This window comes from Elephas maximus, chromosome 11 (genome assembly GCF_024166365.1).
Source record: "Elephas maximus indicus isolate mEleMax1 chromosome 11, mEleMax1 primary haplotype, whole genome shotgun sequence".
In the NCBI taxonomy this organism is placed as follows: domain Eukaryota; kingdom Metazoa; phylum Chordata; class Mammalia; order Proboscidea; family Elephantidae; genus Elephas; species Elephas maximus.
Genome location: NC_064829.1, coordinates 91219826 through 91237335, shown reverse-complemented (window position 1 = coordinate 91237335; position 17510 = coordinate 91219826). Strand labels below are relative to the sequence as shown.

The following is a 17510-nucleotide window of genomic DNA, read 5'->3' as shown; positions in this document are numbered from 1 at the left end:
ACAGGCAGAGATTAATATTTACAACACATAGGAAAATTACAATCACAAAATGGAGGACAATCATAAAATACTGGGAATCATGGCCTAACAAAGTTTACACATAATTTTGGGGGGACACAATTCAATCCATGACAGTAAATCTTCCCATTCCTCACACGAACAGTCCAGAAGCCAGGTTCTGAAGATAGTAGACTAGTTCCTTGTTGATTAACAGATTCTTTGCAAACACCTAGATCCCATTCTTTGCTTGTTTCCAGGTCCACTTCCCAGTAATGGAGGCAGAGGTGAATCGAGGGAGAGCCTAGGAAACAAAAGGAGTAGCTGAATCTCTCAGTACTGTTTCTAATTCTGTTGGAAATACCCACATTCTAGATAAATAAATAAACAAACAAAAAGAGGGAGATCATAACATCTATTCAGGAGCACTGGTGGTGCAGTGGTTAAATGCTATGGCTGCTAACCAAAAGGTTGGCAGTTCGAATCCACCAGCCACTCCTTGGAAGCCCTATGGAACTGTTCTACTCTGTCCTATAGGGTCACTATGAGTCGGAATCCACTCTCTGGCAGTGGGTTAACATCTGTTCATAAATTATATATAAATTGTCTCCATTACAGAACCTTCAACAAAATTTGAGATTTTTTTGTTAAACATTTTCCAACTTTCTTTGGTTTTTATTTTTCAGATATAAAAAGCCCAGGTTTTAGTTTTTAGTGGCTATTGCAGACATATTTAACAACATTTGATTCATAAAGTAGTAACAAAAGTGCTTCCGGTTATCTCACAGTTATCCCCAGTGGGCGCTATGTCGAGATTTACAAAGGTCTGCTCTGGACTCCTGGACTCTTTCTGGAATGCCCTCCAGAGTCTAGGATTGGTCTGACCCTGTCCCTACTCGGTTTAGTGAACGTTCCTGTCTCTTGATACCTAAGGACATCCTGACTACCAGCTCCTCACAAGATTATTAAAAGTGATAGCAGTTTAAACTCAAAGGTGAACGTTCAGCCTTCTTCTGGAAACCTATAAACCTGATTAGCCCAGAGCAACTCTACGAAACCCAAGTCCCTGATCAGTTCCTTTCTGGAGGAACCTTTTGAACCTTTGCTTTTTCTCTAGACAAATCATTTATATTGTTCTCCTAGGACAGTTTGTAAACACTTCTAAAAGCACTGGTCACTATTTTTACTTACATTTGTGTGGTCTTAAGTTTTCTTTAATGAGACAGCCTTACTTGAGATTCTTGATTTTGATTATTAAATACTAGAAGTATCGGGCAAAAAGTAGACAGTGAAAATTTACTATTGTTACACAATTTAAATGAATACTTTGCAACCAACCTGGTTTCCTTCTTGTTTTCTTCCTCCCTATATGTCCCTGTCAAAACTAATCAAAGTAGAAAGAAATTAAAGCATATGGGGTTTATTTAAGTGATGCAGTCGTCTAGTTTTCTACTACACAGCTTGTTACTCTTGAGAGATAGTATTTTGTGTCAATTAATGACACAACATGACTTTCCCAAGTTATTTTCTTGTGCCAACTTCTGTCCTCAGAATGGAAGTCCAAAACCCTGAGACCAAATTTCAGGATCTTTGTAAACTTCGACTTATGGTAAGCTTATATGAAGCAGAACAAAATGGTGGCCTGTCCTGTGCCCTCCACATGATTGTTAATATGTTTGAGTCTATTGTTGTGGCTATTGTATCAATTCATCTCATGGAGGGTTTCCCTCATTATCTCTGACCCTCTACCAAACATGATGTCCTTTTCTAGCAATTGGTCTTTTGTGATGTAAGTGAGCTGAAGTCTTGCCATCCTTACTTCTAAGGAACATTCTGGTTGCAGTTCTTCTAGGACCATTTGTTCATTTTTGTGGCAGTCTATCGTATATTCAATATTCTTCACCAACACCACAGTTCAAACACATCAACTCTTCTCTCTTTCTTTTTATTATCTAGCTGTTTGCATGCATGTGAGGCAATTGAAAAAATCATGGCATGGGTCAGGAGCACCTTAGTCATCAAAGTGACATCTTTACTTTTAAGACTTTTAAAAAAGGCCTTTTGCAGCATATACATAGTCCCTGAATATTATGAAAAGTCCAGGATGTAGAGGGTGGATTGGTGGGTGCAGAATTAAAAGCAGGAGTACCCAACCCTGCATAAGCCTTCTAAATCATTTGATCTGATCCTACGACTTGTATCTCCCATGTAGGCTGGGAAAATGTGACATCACAGATGAAGCTTGTGAAGATATTGCCTCTGTCCTCATCTGCAACAATAAGCTGAAGTATCTCTCACTTGTAGAAAATTCCCAGAATGACAAAGGAACAATGGTGCTGTGTGATGCCCTGAAGCATCCCAACTGTGCCCTGGAGACACTGGTGTAAGTCTGTCTGGGGAAAGCATTCTCTGGGGGAGAATGCAGAAGTGTGTACGCAGCTCCGTCAATGATCCAGGCCATCAAATGCTCGCTGAGGGAGACGGCAGAACACTGAGTTCAAAAGCACAGGCTCTGTAGTCAGACGAACTTGAGTCGTCTCTCCATATGTCAGCTGCCACAACAGTAAAATGGAGCCAGTACAAACCAGAGCTTCTAACTGGTTTTTCCTGGTTCAGTCATGGCTGAGAAAGAGAAACTGGAACAGATCTGAATTTTAAAATTTGGGTGAACCAGAACGATAACCAGAATGGGAAAAATTACAGGTTGAAGCCCTGCTAGAATGCTAATATCCATTTTAGAAAACAAGGGCAGCCTACATGTTGCATAGCAACCAAGCCTCTGGCTTCTTGGAATTTGAGCAGATGTGGAAACTGCTGCCCCGCTCAAAGATGGTGGCTGGCCACACCACTTTGAGTGTGTGTCACTCTCCACAGTCCTGGGGATAATTCAATTTCACACATCAGGTTTCCTGAAAAGGCCCACTATGCCTCCTCTGAGTCCCCTATCCCAGGGGTTCAACCTGTAATTTTTCTGGTTCTGGTTATCGTTCCAGATCATCCAAATTGTAAAAATTCAAATCTGTTCTGGTTTCACTTCGTGGGCCATGACTGAACCAGTTCTAGCCAATTCAAAGTTCTGATACAAACACTTGCTCCATGGAGATGCCATGAAGTTGAATTTAGGAGATGCGAGACTAGCCTTTAGATGCCGCACATCTAATTGTCGTCAGCTGCTGTTGAGTTGGTCCCTAACTCATAATGACCCCATGCACAACAGAACCAAATGCTGCCTGGTACTGCGTCATCCCCATGGTCTGTTGAGGATGGGACTACTGTGATCCATAGGGGAATCTACAGATTCCTTTTGTTAGTTATAAGTATAGAATTGCATGTGAAATATTTTGGTTTTAAAATGTTGACTGGTAATTTAAAAAATCATATACATAAATATATGTATATGTATATATAAAACATGATATCAGCTAAAGGAACCATACCCAGGAGCTATATTCAGCCTTTAGCTGCTGCTTTGTGACTTATCTCTTATACTTCCTTTATTTTCCAAATTATCAGTGATAAAAACAAAAAAACCAAACCCTTTGCCGTTGAGTCACTATGTGACTGCCCCATAGAGTTTTCAAGGAATGCCTGGTGGATTTGAACTGCTGACCTTTTGATTAGCAGACATAACTCATAACCACTATGCCACCACAGTTTCCTTTCAATGGTAAGTATACAAGAATTTATTTCATAATCACTAAATTAATTTTGGAGTCCCTGGGTGGCAGAAATGGTTAACATGCTCAGCTACTAACACAAAGGTTGGAGGTTTGAGTACACCAAAAGTTGCCTTAGAAGAAAGGCCCAGTGATCTACTTCTGAACAATCAGCCATTGAAAACCCGATGGATCACACTGTTCTACTCTGATTCACGTGGGGTGGCCACGAGCCAGAGTTAATTTGATGGCAACTGTTTTGTTTTTGTTTTTTTTACATTACTTTTAAGTAATACTTAAAAAAATGAAAGTTATCTTAAATAGGATGTTGCCCAACACATCTCATTAAACTATAAGTACACAAGACTGGGTGATTTTTGTCCAAGGTCACCTAGCCTGGGGTGATCTGAGTTGGAACGTGTATCAGGAATTCTCCAATGCAATCCACATTATTTATTCCATGTTTTTTCAGCTGCTAGAAATTTTAATCTTTTTATTTTCTCAAGTGACCAAATGATGAGAGGAGGAATCTGGGTCAGGAGATTATAAGGCACAGCTTGAAAATGATTGCATGTGGCTTCTAGAGAATATTTCCGTATAAAGGCAAAAAAATGCTGATGTGTGTGTGTGTGTGTGCATCATTGCAGATTAAATTACTGTTGTCTGTTCTCCATCTCCTGTGACTACATATCTCAAGTTCTTTTGTGTAGCCAATCCCTGACACTTCTCTATCTGTCAAACATCCTGTAAGATAATGGAGTGAATTCTTTATGCGAAGACTTGAAGAGCCCAAAATGTCATATGCAGGGGTTGGGGTATGTCTGGCCGTGATCTGCTTTGACATCAGGGTTTACTTTTTGGATTTTGGCATTGTGGAGAAGAAAACAGGAAGTGCGGAAGAAAACAGGAAGTGGGGAGGAAAACAGGAAGTGGGGAAGAAATCAGGAAGTGGGGAAGAAAATAAGCTAAATGTTTATCTAGTTCATCTGAGTATGTTCAGTGGGCATGCTGTGTTGTGTCTTTTGTGTGTGTGTGTGTGTGTGTGGTGAAAGTATATGTAAAAAAGTATGCCATCTCAACAATTTCTACACGTACAATTCAGTGACATTTTTTTTATATTCTTCAAGCTGTGCATCCATTCTCACTATCCTTTTTCAAATCATTCGACCACCATTAACATAAACTCAATGCCCCCAAGCAAAAACTCCTCCGTCTCCCCTTCCTTCCCATCCCTGGTAAAAAAATAGCCACTAATAATCTTTGGTTTCTATATATTTGCTTATTTCATGTAAATGACATGGTACAAAATTTGTCCTTTTGCAACTGACTTTATTTTGCTCAGCATGATGTTTTCAAGGTTCATCCATGCTGTGGCATGTATGAGGACTGCATTTCTCTTTACGGATGAGTAGTATCTCATTATGTGTATAGACCACATTTTGTTTATCCGTTCATCTGTTGATGGACATTTTGGTTGTTCCCACCTTTTGATTATCATGAATAGTGCTGCAGTGAACATTGGTGTACAGTTTTTTTTTCTTTTTTTGTGTGTTTCTGCCTTCATTTCTTCTGGGTATTTAGTAAGGAGTGGGATTGCTGTGTCTATCTTGTGTTTCAACTAAAGAACTGTTAGGACGGGGTAGCCTTGCTACCATGCTACTGTGCAGTTGAGTCTCTGGCATCAGAAAAACCTGAAGTAGAGCACTTGAGTGCCATTTCTTGACTGCGTGAACTTGGGCAGGTGGCTCACCTCCGCACAAGTGCAAGCTGAGGATAATCATTTTCAAATCCTGACCTTAGAGAATTGAGGTGACTAGCTAGAATAATGCACATAAAGAGCTATTATCACTGGTTGGCTTGTAATAAACACTCAATGTGTGATAGTAGGAGACATGAGAATCATTCATTCCTTCTACTAGGCACTGGCAACTCATGTGGGTGGAGATGACAAATTGGTAAAACATTCCAACGTTTCTGTCCCCATCAATTCTACTTTACAGAGTGTCATTCATATGTATATGTGTGTGTGTATCTATCCGTCTGGGTGTGTATACAGAGGTACACACGTAATACTATGTTCTACATGTACACTGCATGCATGCGCATGCACATACATGTTTGTATATACATGTAAATATGTGTACATATGTACATACACAGGTACCACACATTTCCGTATGTGTGTGAGGTTGTGAGTTTGTGTATGTTGTTTTGTGCTGTTGAGTTGATTCTGACTCATAGTGACCCTGTAGGACAAAGTAGAGGGCCAGCTAAAAAGAGGAAGACCCTGAAAAAATGGATTGACACTGGCTGCAACAATGGGGTCAAACATAACAACAATTGTGAGTATGGCGCAGGACCCAGTGATGTCATTCTGTTGTACATAGGGTTGCTATGAGTCAGAACCAATATGACGGCACCTAACAACGACAGGACAGAATAGAACTGCCTCATAGGGTTTCCTAGGCTGTAATCTTTATGGGAGCAGATCTTGAGGTTTTTTCTTCCATGGAGCTGCTGGTGAGTTCAAACCACTGACTTTTGGGTTAGCAGCTGAACGCTTAACCATTGCACCACCAGGACTCCTTCGTATGTGTATATATGTGTGGATTTCAGGATTTCTCAATCTTAGCACTATTGACATTTTGGCCTAGATTTTCTTTGTTGTGAGTGGCTGTTTTGTGCGTTATAAAATGTTTGGCCACATTCCTGGACTCTACCCACAAGACTCCAGCTGTAGAGTCGACCCTGACTCATGGAGACCTGATGTTTGCAGAGCAGAACTGTTCTATAAGGTTGTCAAGGCTGTGACCTTTCAGAAGCACATCACCAGGCCTGTCTTCTGAGGCACCTCTGAGTGGGTACAAACTGCCAACCTTTTGGCTCATAGTTGAGTGCTTAACCATTTCCACCACCCAGAATTTCCTATACACATACACAAGCATATATGCTTATATACATGTCCACACATATAATATGTACATAACGCTCACATAATAAATACATCTATACATGTATAATATATACATATATGATATATGCTTGTACATACCCACAGCATGCACACATATACACATACAACATGTACATGCATACACACACAATATGTATACATGTGCACTTATGACATGTATACTCACACATGCATACAACACGCACACATATAAACACATACAGTATGTATACGCACACACATATATGTAGATGCATATACATATAGTGTATACATATATATATATAAATACATATGCCTGTGTGTGTGTGTCTGCAATAGAAGGTGAAAGCACTATGGGGAATCATTAGTCTAAGAGCTGGGGAGGGACTGGGGACATCCTATATTGACTAGTCAGAATAGACCTTGCTGAGAAAGTGAAATCTGTGCAGAGATTTGAGAGGGTGAAGGAATAGTCCTGCTGAGGTCTGGAAAAGGACCATTTCAAGCAGGGAGAGCAAACAGAGCAGATAGGCCCAGAGATGGGGAGTAAGCTGAGTCCCAAGTGCTTGGAGCAGAGTGGGGTAGCTAAAGAATACAGGTAATGCAGGGGTGGGGGCGGGGGGGGTGGAAGGAACAGAGTTTTTAGAGTCCTGTAGGTCATTGTAAGAAATTTGCTTTCATTCTGAGCAAAATGAGAAATTGCATCTTCCCCATCATCATAATCTATTGCTTCTTGCTTCATAAGAATAAATAAAAATAAAGTAAGCCATTGAGTTTGGACCTCATGAGTGTGTGTGTGTGTGTGTGTGTGTGTGTATGTGTGTATTTCCCCCTCCAGGTTGGTGAGTTGTTTCCTTGCTTCTAGCTGATGTAAGGACATTTTCTTTGTTCTTATTAGCAACAAAAAAAACTAAAGACCCTGGAACTTGGGAACAATGAAATACTAGATATTGGCATCAAGCAGTTATGTGTAGGGTTGAAGCATCCTAACTGTAAATTACAGAATCTTGGGTAAGTATCCATGGATCATCTTTATGGGGTTGTTGTTATTGTCAGTTGCTTTCGAGTCAATTCTAGATCATGGTGGTCCCATGTGTTACATAGTAGAACTACTCCAAAGGGTTTTCTTGGCTGTAATCTTCACAGAAGCAGATCTCTCACCTTTCTTTCATTGAGGCTCTGGGTGGGTTAGCAGCTGAGTGCAGAAAGTTCCCTATTTCAAGAGCAGGAAAAGCTGGAGGATGGATAAAGCTAAAGGGAAGTAGGTTTAAAAACAAGAACTGCCTGGGATACGCCAGTATTTAAAGTGCGGTCTCACTGTACCAAGGTTTCTCAACCTCAGCACTATTGACATTTGAGACCAGATAGTTTTTGTGGTGGTGGTGGAGGTGGCGGGGGGGTCCTATGCATTGTAGGATATTTAGCAGCATCTCTAACCTCACCCATAAGATGCCAGTAGCACCACCTCTAGGTGTGACAAATGTGTCCAGATATTGCCGAATGTCCCCCAGGGGGCACAATTGCTCCATGAGGACAACTGGTTTAGACTGCAGAGTCTTCTACTGAGGTGCACGGGAGTGGGGGTGGGTAGAGGGCAGGGGGTGGGAGTGGGTGGCAGCCTGCCCAAAACTGGGGCCATATCTCTGCTGAATTTCCCTATCACAGGCTGGAAAGGTGTAGGCTTACCACTGCCTACTGTGAGGACCTCTCTGTGTTCTCACTGCTTGCAAAACACTGAGGAAGACTGGAACACCTTGGATCATGACAGGATGGTGGTGCTGTGTGAGGCATGAGCCACCTGGACTGTGCCCTGCTGACTCTTGGGCGAGTGGACATTGATTCCCTTGGTGGTGTGTGACATCAAAGCAAGGCTAGTCTATTATGTTGTTGTTAGTTTCCATCAAGTCGACTCTAACTCATGGTGACTCCATCTGTTGCAGGCTGGAACCGCTCCACAGTATTTTCAAGGCTGTGACTTTTCAGAAATAGATCACCAGGCCTGCCTTTGGCGGCATAGCTGGGTGGATTCAAACTGCCAACCTTTCGGCGAATAGTCAAGAACTTAACCACTTGCATCACCCAGAGACTCCTTTGTCTATTACAGGGTTGGCCAATCTTGGCACAAATGACATTTGGGCTGGGTCATTCTTTGTCTTGGGAGGTTGCCCTGTGCATTGTAGGATGTTGAGCAGCCTCCCTAGCCTCTACCCACTAGATGCCAGTAGCACTCCTACCGAGTCATGACAATCAAAAATGTCTCCAGACACAGTCAGGTATCCCCTGGTGCGCAAAACCACCTGTATGAATGGAGGAGGAGGCGCCTATTCTCCTCTAACTTCACAAGGGAGAAGGAGAAATAAGATCAGCAGCCCAAGACTGGTTCCTATGAAGCGGAGGTCAGACATACCTCCTTTTGCCAGCCCTTTTTTACCAATTTTGACATCATCTGTCCCTCTCATGGCACTTTCTACTTTTCTGCTGAGTATGATATTTTGTTGCAATGGCCACACAGAACTTACAGATAATACTCACGATTATGGAGTTTATTAGAAAGTAACAGGTTACAACTGAGGATAAGGAACGCTCAGGATACAGTTCTTCTGATCAGGACAGCCCTTATCAGCTGCATCCACAGGCAGGTCTCTCCCTGGCCCTTGGCCCCTCAGCCCCTCGGTCCCTCGGCCCCTTGGCCCCTCGGCCTGGCCTCTGCCCTGCTCGGGCAAGTGTTACAAAGCTCTTCTAGTTCTGCCGATGAGCGCCCAGAGGCACCCCACTCCACCTGTAAGCTTCCTGCCTGAAGGTGCTCGGTTTCAAGTGAAGTTTATCTATTTTAAAATATATACAGTAGTCCTCCGTTACCCATGTGGGATAAGTTCCAAGATCTCCAGTGGGTGCCTAAAACTGCAGATGGTACCGACCCCTATATATGCTAAGTTTTTTTCCTATACAGACATACCCATGATAAAGTCTAATTTACAAATTAGGCACATAAGAGATTAACAGCTATAACTAACAATAAAATAGAACAATTATAACAATATACTGTAATAAAAGTTATGCAAATGTGGTCTCTCCCAAAACATTTTATTAAGAAACTTTGCAACATCTCTTTGGCATATCTAAATTGCCAGCATCACTACTGTCACACTTTGAGGCCATTATTAAGTACAATAAAGGTTACTTGAACACAAGCACTGTGTTACTGTGACAGTGGGTCTGATAATCAGTATAGCTACTAAGTGACTAACAGGCAGGTAGTGTGTACAGCGTGGAAACACTGGAGGAAGAGATGATTCACGTCCTGAGCGAGATGGAGAGGGAAGGCAGGAGATTTCATCATGCTACGCAGAAGGGGTTGCAATTTAAAACTTATAAATTGTTTATTTCTGGAATTTTCCATTTTTTATATTTTTGGACCACAGGTAACTGAAATTGGGGAAAGCAAAGCCACAGATAAGGGAGGGAATGCTGCAAAAGCTGAGATAATTCAACAACAGAGGGCCTGCACTGCAAGAGAAGCAATGGAAAATCCTTCATAGTGAAGGGAAAAGATACTGGAGGTCATCGTTTTTTTCAATAATGAGCACTAGACATGACATACATGTGAATAAATGTGCACTCTACAATTTCATTTCATTTCTTAATTCCTGTAAAGGACACTTGACTCATGAAAGAAAAATTAATAACATTTATTTTAGGCTATAGACAAACATAGATTTAAAAGAGACGACATTAGTAGCACAAATCATTGGAGGAAGCATATGAAATTATACGATTTAAGATTCTGATGTATTCTGTGAAGTGGAAGACAGTAATTCTAAATAGAATGTAATATGTAATGGATGAATGCTATGACGGCTACTACAATACTAATAAAAATTGTTTTAGCTTGAAACAAAGAAAATACAAGAAATAGAAAAACCCCCAAACCACAAGCCAACCAAAACAAAACAAAAAACAGGCCAATCTAAAGGGGACAAAAGGGAAAAAGCAGATAGAAACCAAAGACCCTGGTTTCTGTTCTTTAATGATGAAAAGTAAAAACTGAAATGAGAAATCTATGAATGGTAGCTTCTCCAAGCTTCCTAAAATCTCTTCATCTGTCTAATCAACATAATTCATTGAATGTGAACCAGGTAAAGGATACTTCTAGTTTCAGGTGAGGGGTGCATTGGACACTATTGTTTTTCTGTATGATGCCTCAGCATTTTGAGAGAAATGCGAATGAAGTAAACACACACACTATTCTAGAAAAACACATTCTCCATTTTCCAGGGTTCTTATCTTCATCTGTGAAATGAAACCTTCCCCTGCTGTGGAGTAAAAGTTAATCTGCGCCAACGAATGTCAGGCATTAGCTGTACCAACATCGAGGTAAAGTTTATGAAAATTCCTTATACGGATACTCCTGGAAGAAAGGAGATTTCTTCTATACGGTGGCACTGGTAGAGGGGAAAACTAGTTTTTTTTTTTTTTTATGAATAATGTGGATCTTTGATGAGCTCATCATTTCTTCAATAGACTGTCAGATCCCCAAATGAAGCCCCAGCATCAAATTGACCTCCCAGGATCACTGTGGAATTTCATGTAAAAAATCGGTGCTTAGTACATGACCACTGAATAGAATAATTACAAATTTTTTTTTAGATGTAGTCTATATATTTAGCCTTTCACCAGTAATTTTCAACGCTTTTTGAGCAGAACCTAGGAGCTCTAGGATCCCTGAGGGTCAGCAGTAAGGGACTAAGAGTAGAAAAACATGAAACCAAAATGTGAGCAACATGTATTAACCAGAGACAAAAATCCAAAAAGGCAGTGATATAAAAACCAAAAATAGAATTTAGTGTGTAAAATTTGACTAAGGTGACCACCAGCATCAGGATGGTGTGGGTGGCTGTGGTCTCAGGGGAACATTTGTGGGAGTAATTAGTGGTGTGAACATGCTGCACCCTCTGGTGGTGTCTCTGCAGAAGACGGACCATGGAGACACTGGCCCAGACCATGAGGCCAATAAACATGGCATCAGGGACTGACTTCAACATGACAAAGCCTGCGCTGGGTCTCGAGTATGAGCAGAACCACTTGCCTTGTGTGTGAGCATCATTGTACATGTCCTGTGGACCAGTGATTTTCATAGGTAAATAGACATTCATCAAGACACTGAACATCCAGCAGGTACAAGAAGAAGGACCAATAACCTTGGGGGCCCCTCCTCTGAGCATTCTACACCCTTCCGTCATGGGGCTGAGAGTGATAGCCTGATAGGTGCTCAGGACGCAGGTGGAGCACCGAATGGTGTTTTGAGCCACTCGTTGGATAAAAAGGAACAGTTTGCATTCAGCACTGGACAGGGGGTTCCTCCAGTCAAAAGCAACCATCATATAGGGTATCCCAGTGTAGAGAACTAAGGAGTTGGCCACAGCCATGTGGGCGAGAATCATGTGTGTCAGTTTCAGTCTGCGGCCAAGCAAGGTTGGTGAAATATTATGGAAGAAGAGAATGATATTGGCCACAGTCCCAACCCCGATCTGAAATAGAAATACAATTGTCACTGCCACTTGCCCAATGCTTATTAAGGTGTGGTTGTGAAAAGACATGGAGTGAAAGGCAGGACTAAGTGGGTAAAGACACTGGGTGTCTTCCCAGTTGTCCAAGCTCAAAAAAGGATTTTCAGCCTTTTCTTCTCAGGAATAGGTAGACGCTGCCATATTCCACAGGAGGGGCTCAACCTGGAGAATACAACCCTGACATCGTGTTTACATTCTACAATTATTATTTCGTGTATATATTTATTTATTTTTAATTTATTTGAGCCTCAACCAGAATATAGGATCCTTGAACTCAGCAGCCCTGCCTGTCATTTTCACCAATATGGTTGACTCATAATAGGTGCTAAATTAACAAGGGCTGAGTCAGTGAATAAGTGAAAGATTCAAAGACAAGGATGCAAAGCGCCAGCATTAGAGATCATGATCATTGTGCCTGTTATGATACGTTAACCCAAGAAAATGTGATGGAAAAAGGGAAAACAGTATTCAAATTAGATTATTTGAGTAATCTTAATACAATTGCAACATAATCAAGTATCGTCTTTATTGAACTCAGGAAAGTATTACTCAGCAGAGTGACTGGATTCCCAAAAAATCAGTAGTCCTCTGATTATATACAAAATGACCAGAAAATGTCCTTGGATATCTGTTCGGTACAGAAAATATTCTCAGTGGTCAAGGAAGTCTAAATCTCAGTAATCTCCAGATTTTAACTTCTAATGCTGAGAAGTCAAAGCTGGGCAGCTTTTACTGAGTGGTTTCTGGACATTCTACATACACATTAAAATTAAACCCGATCATTAGACTCAGTACACAGAAAAATTGTTTTAATTCTTCATTAGGTTTTGGGTGCTTACATTTTGTCTCACTGTTTGGTTCTGGATTTTACAGACATGAATCATGGTAGGTACCTGAGCTCAAAGTCACCCATAGCACACATGGGGGTCACACTAAAATAAAGGTAGATCAGGGTTTTTATAAGTAATTAACAAGATTGTGTGGAATACAACAGAAAGATTGACTTACTCTGGTTGAAGATGTGACTTCTCCCAGAGGCAAAGGTCTTTAATTCTTCCTGTAGGATCCAGAATTCACTGTCGCGTGCAGAAAGGAAAAGTGGAGGGTTACTAAAATATCACACTGTCTTAGTCATCTAGTGCTGCCATAACAGAAATACCACAAGCGTATGGCTTCAACAAACAGAAGTTTATTCTCTCACAGTCCAGTAGACTGGAAGTCTGGATTTAGTGCACTGGATCCAGGGGAAGGCTTTCCCTCTCTGTTGGCTCTGAAGGAAGTCCTTGTAATGCATCAATGTTCCCTTGGTCTGGGAGCATCTCAGTGCAGGAACCTCAGGTCCAAAGGACACACTCTGCTCCTGGTGCTGTGCTCTTGGTGGTATGAGGTCCCCAACTTTCTGGTTGCTTCCCTTTCCTTTTATCTCTTGAGAGATAAAACGTGGCACAGGCCACACCCCAGGGAAACTCCCTTTACATTGGATCAGGGATATTTCCTGGTAAGGGTGTTACAATTCTACCCTAATCCTCTTAACATAAAATTACAATCACAAACTGGAGGACAGCCACAGAATACTTGGAATCATGGCCTAACACCAAGTTGATACACACATTTTTGGAGGGACATAATTCAATCCATGACACAAGTCTTTCAGGAAAATTGAGACATCTTTAGAATCTACCATGTAGAGAGAACACAGGAAGCAGCAGAGATGTGTTTAATAGGGTCAGCTTTGGATTCATCAGATCTGGGTCTCGGTCCTAAATCCCACTCACAGAGGCTGAGATACCAGGACACACCCTTAACTTCTCAAAAGCTTGACTGGATTAACTGTAATGTGGAAATAATATTGGGCCTTGGATTAGAGGAAGGAAAGCAGGTTAAGAGCGCAGCTTCCAAGAGTCAGAAGCTCTCACTTTGTGAAGACCACTACTTTTTAGCTTGGGGAAATGGTACCACTGTTTTCTCATTTAAAAAGTAAAGCATGGGTTAGATAGAACATAGGTTTTAAGGCCACTGAGCATTCAATATGGATTTCTTATGAACTGCAGATCACGATAGCTGGAACAAAGTAAGTTTTCGTTTGTTCCGGATAGAAACTTGTTCTTATTAACATCATTTATTTCCTTGTGTTGATTCCCTACCTGTGTCAGAGAGGTGAGGGAAGAATCATAAAATCTTAAAATGGAAAAATGGATTAGTTGTATTCCAGTAGTCACAGTGCTTTGTCAAATTTGGAAATTAACTGGAGTTCATCTCAATGAAAATTATTCCTCTCCCCTTGCTACCTCAGGCTGAAGAAGAAGAGAGGGGCTCTTCCCCATTCACATAAGGAGATAAAAATAGGAGCAGTTATCTCACACCATACAGAATACATCCAGAAAATGTTTGAAGAAATGGTGAGTCAACTGCATCATACTTCAATGCGATTAGAAGAAGGAAATGTGTTTGTCATTATACCATAGAGTGTGTTTCTGTCTGCATGTATATGCATATATGTCACTGGATCATATTTTCTGCTTCAGATTTTTAAACTCCTCATCCAAACTCTGCCCATCTATTTGTCCACAAATTTTCATCCCTAATCCTAAAGCTGTTAGGCCTGAAAAGATGACTAGACTCTTTTTTATATCAACCAGGAGCCCAGCAGCCCTACCGGTCCAAGACTTGTCACAGATTCCAAAGAGACATCATCCCTCCTTATATCTGATCAATGTGCTCTGGACTCAGGGATTTGCAGTGAACGTTACTGTCATGGACTGAATTGTGTCCCTCAAAAATATGTGTATCAATTTGGCTAGGCCATGATTCCCAGTATTGTGTGATTGTCTACCATTTTGCCATCTGATGTGATTTTCCTATGTGTTGTAAATCCTACCTCTATGATGTTAATGAGGCGGGATTGGTAGCAGTTATGTTAATGAGGGAAGACTCAATCTACAAGATTAGATTGTGTTTTAAGCCAATCACTTTTGAGATGTAAAAGAGAGAAGTTAGCAGACAGACAACCAAAAGAACCAAACCTGTTGCTGTTGAGTAGATTCCGACTGATAGAGACCCTATAGTACAGAGGAGAATTGCCCTACAGGATTTCCAAGGAGCAGCTGTTGGGTTCTAACTGCAGACCTTTTGGTTAGCAGTCGTGGCACTCCGTAGCTCTTAACAACTGCACTATCAGGGCTCCAAGCAGAGAGACTGGGACCTTATACCACCAAGAAAGCAGCGCCAAAAGCAGAGCGCGTCCTTTGTATCCAGGGTTCCTGGGCAGAAGAGCTTCTAGACCAAGGGAAGATTGATGACAAGGACCTTTCTCCAGAGCCAACAGAGAGAGAAAGCCTTCCCCTGGAGCTGGCACTCTGAATTTGGACTTCTAGCCTACTAGACTGTGAGAGAATAAAACTTCTGTTTGTTAAAGCCATCCGCTTGTGGTATTTCTGTTCTAGAAGCACTAGATATCTAAGACACTTAGGTCCCTCTCTGAGGCACTCTTCAGGTCCCTCTCTGAGGCACTCTGCAACACACATTCTCTTCTCTCTGGCCCAGCAGGAGAATGGGTGGGGCTACTCAGTGCAAGGTAGGATTAGCACCTGTGTTGCCCAGTGTTCTACACAACCACAGTTCTGCATTCTTCTCCTGTGGGAGGCCCCTTCTCTCATGTTTTTTTGCTCAGGAATTGACCATAAGGAAACACCTACCTGGCTTCTCTTTGCTCTAGACCTCCATGCAGAAAAGTGTTGTTCACCAGGAACCTGGGACACCTGAGGCCATAGTTGTTTGTATAGGGTTGATGTAGAAACCGTAACTATTTCTCTGTGCATTTTTTGATTGTACATTATGTATTTGTATGTATTTAGTAAACATTTCTGTCTCTTATAACCTAATGCTGTCCTGACTGCCAGTGCTCAGAGATTATTAAAAAATATAGCAGTTCAAATTCATAGGTAAATGTTCAGCCCTTCCTTCTGCCTGGCACCTTTAAGCCTGATCTACCTGGCAAAACTCCGCAAAACTAAAACACCCTCAAACTTCCTGGAGAAACTTTTCCTTTTGTCTCAAGACAAATCACTTCTTTGTATTGTTCTGCTAAGACAATTTGTAAACACTTGTAAAACAACTGGTTTCTATTTTTACTTAGATTTGTGTGGTCTTGCTTTTCCTTTAAAGAAACAACCTTGGGTGAGAGGTGGGACTATGGCCTTGATTTTGTATATTAAATACAAAATGTATCAGGAGAAAACTAAACAGCTAATAATTACTATTGAATTGTTACACAATTTAAATGAGGACTTTGGAATCTATTATGAATGTTTTCTATATGTTGTCAGATCACATCTGATTCTGTAATGTTCTTAACACACATATGTAAGTCACTATTATGTATACTTCAATAATGCTTTTTACACTGTTATGATGTTGGTATAATGCTGCTTAACACTTATGTATAACTCACTTATAATGTAAAGTTCTAAATAGAGAACTTCTTAATTTGGAAATAGAAATGTATATTTGTATAATGCTCTCTATCCATTAATTACAAGTTCTTAGAAAGTTGTTCTAAGATCTAAATAAGATAATAGAAGTAGGTCATAAATAATTTCCCTAAATTGGGCTGTGCACCTGTACTCTGAAATAACAGAAAGTAACAGCAATCAAATGTCTATAAATTAGCAATTCTAATAAATTTTAAATGAAATAACTAAACAATTCTTATAGTTTTTAATGAATTAACTCAGTCTTGAAACATATGTAGTAAACAAGAACATAAATATGTCATACAAAAATGTCCTAACTGGCAATAAAACATAATATAAATTAACATAATGTAAATATGTTATACAACAACAGTTCTTTAACTGGCAATAAAACATGCCAATTACAGTTGAACATGACAGCACACAGGGTATATAAATCGGTGGGTTTCTGTTTATTTTTTAAGAAGACAGAAGCAAAGGGTCTCTCTGACTCTTCCTCTGAAAGCTGAGAAGCCTGCTGAGATACTCCTCCCTACAACTGATCTCAGGCTTTAGCTGTGGGGACCACCTCTGAGTTCAAGTGGTGGTCAGGTCTCCTCTCCAAGACCACTTGTTAAAGGTAAAAGCCTGAAGTCTAAAGATTTGGACTGAAACATTTCAACTATCATTTTAATTGTAAATTCTGATTTCCCAATGCTTAATGACCGTCTTGAGGTCTTACTTGAGTGCCTTACCATGACTACCTTGTGATAAACTAAATGAGTTTATGCATGACAAACTTCAACATTTCATTATTTTAAGATAATATCCTCCAGGACAAAATCATTCTGCGTTCTTTCTATCTCTTGATTTTCATCCATCCTATACTTCACTGGGAGTTTCT

The 17510-nt window shown here is 40.7% G+C and overlaps 1 long non-coding RNA gene across 1 annotated transcript in view; it reads left to right on the top strand.

The window, feature by feature from the left end:
* The window catches only part of LOC126085636 (uncharacterized), a 34679-nt gene extending 20146 nt beyond the window's left edge, over positions 1-14533 (top strand). Inside the window, exons 2-3 of the long non-coding RNA XR_007519317.1 lie at positions 2210-2380; positions 14449-14533. This is a non-coding gene — a long non-coding RNA (uncharacterized LOC126085636). The remainder of the gene's footprint in view (positions 1-2209; positions 2381-14448) is intronic.
* The last annotated feature ends 2977 nt before the right edge of the window (positions 14534-17510 follow it).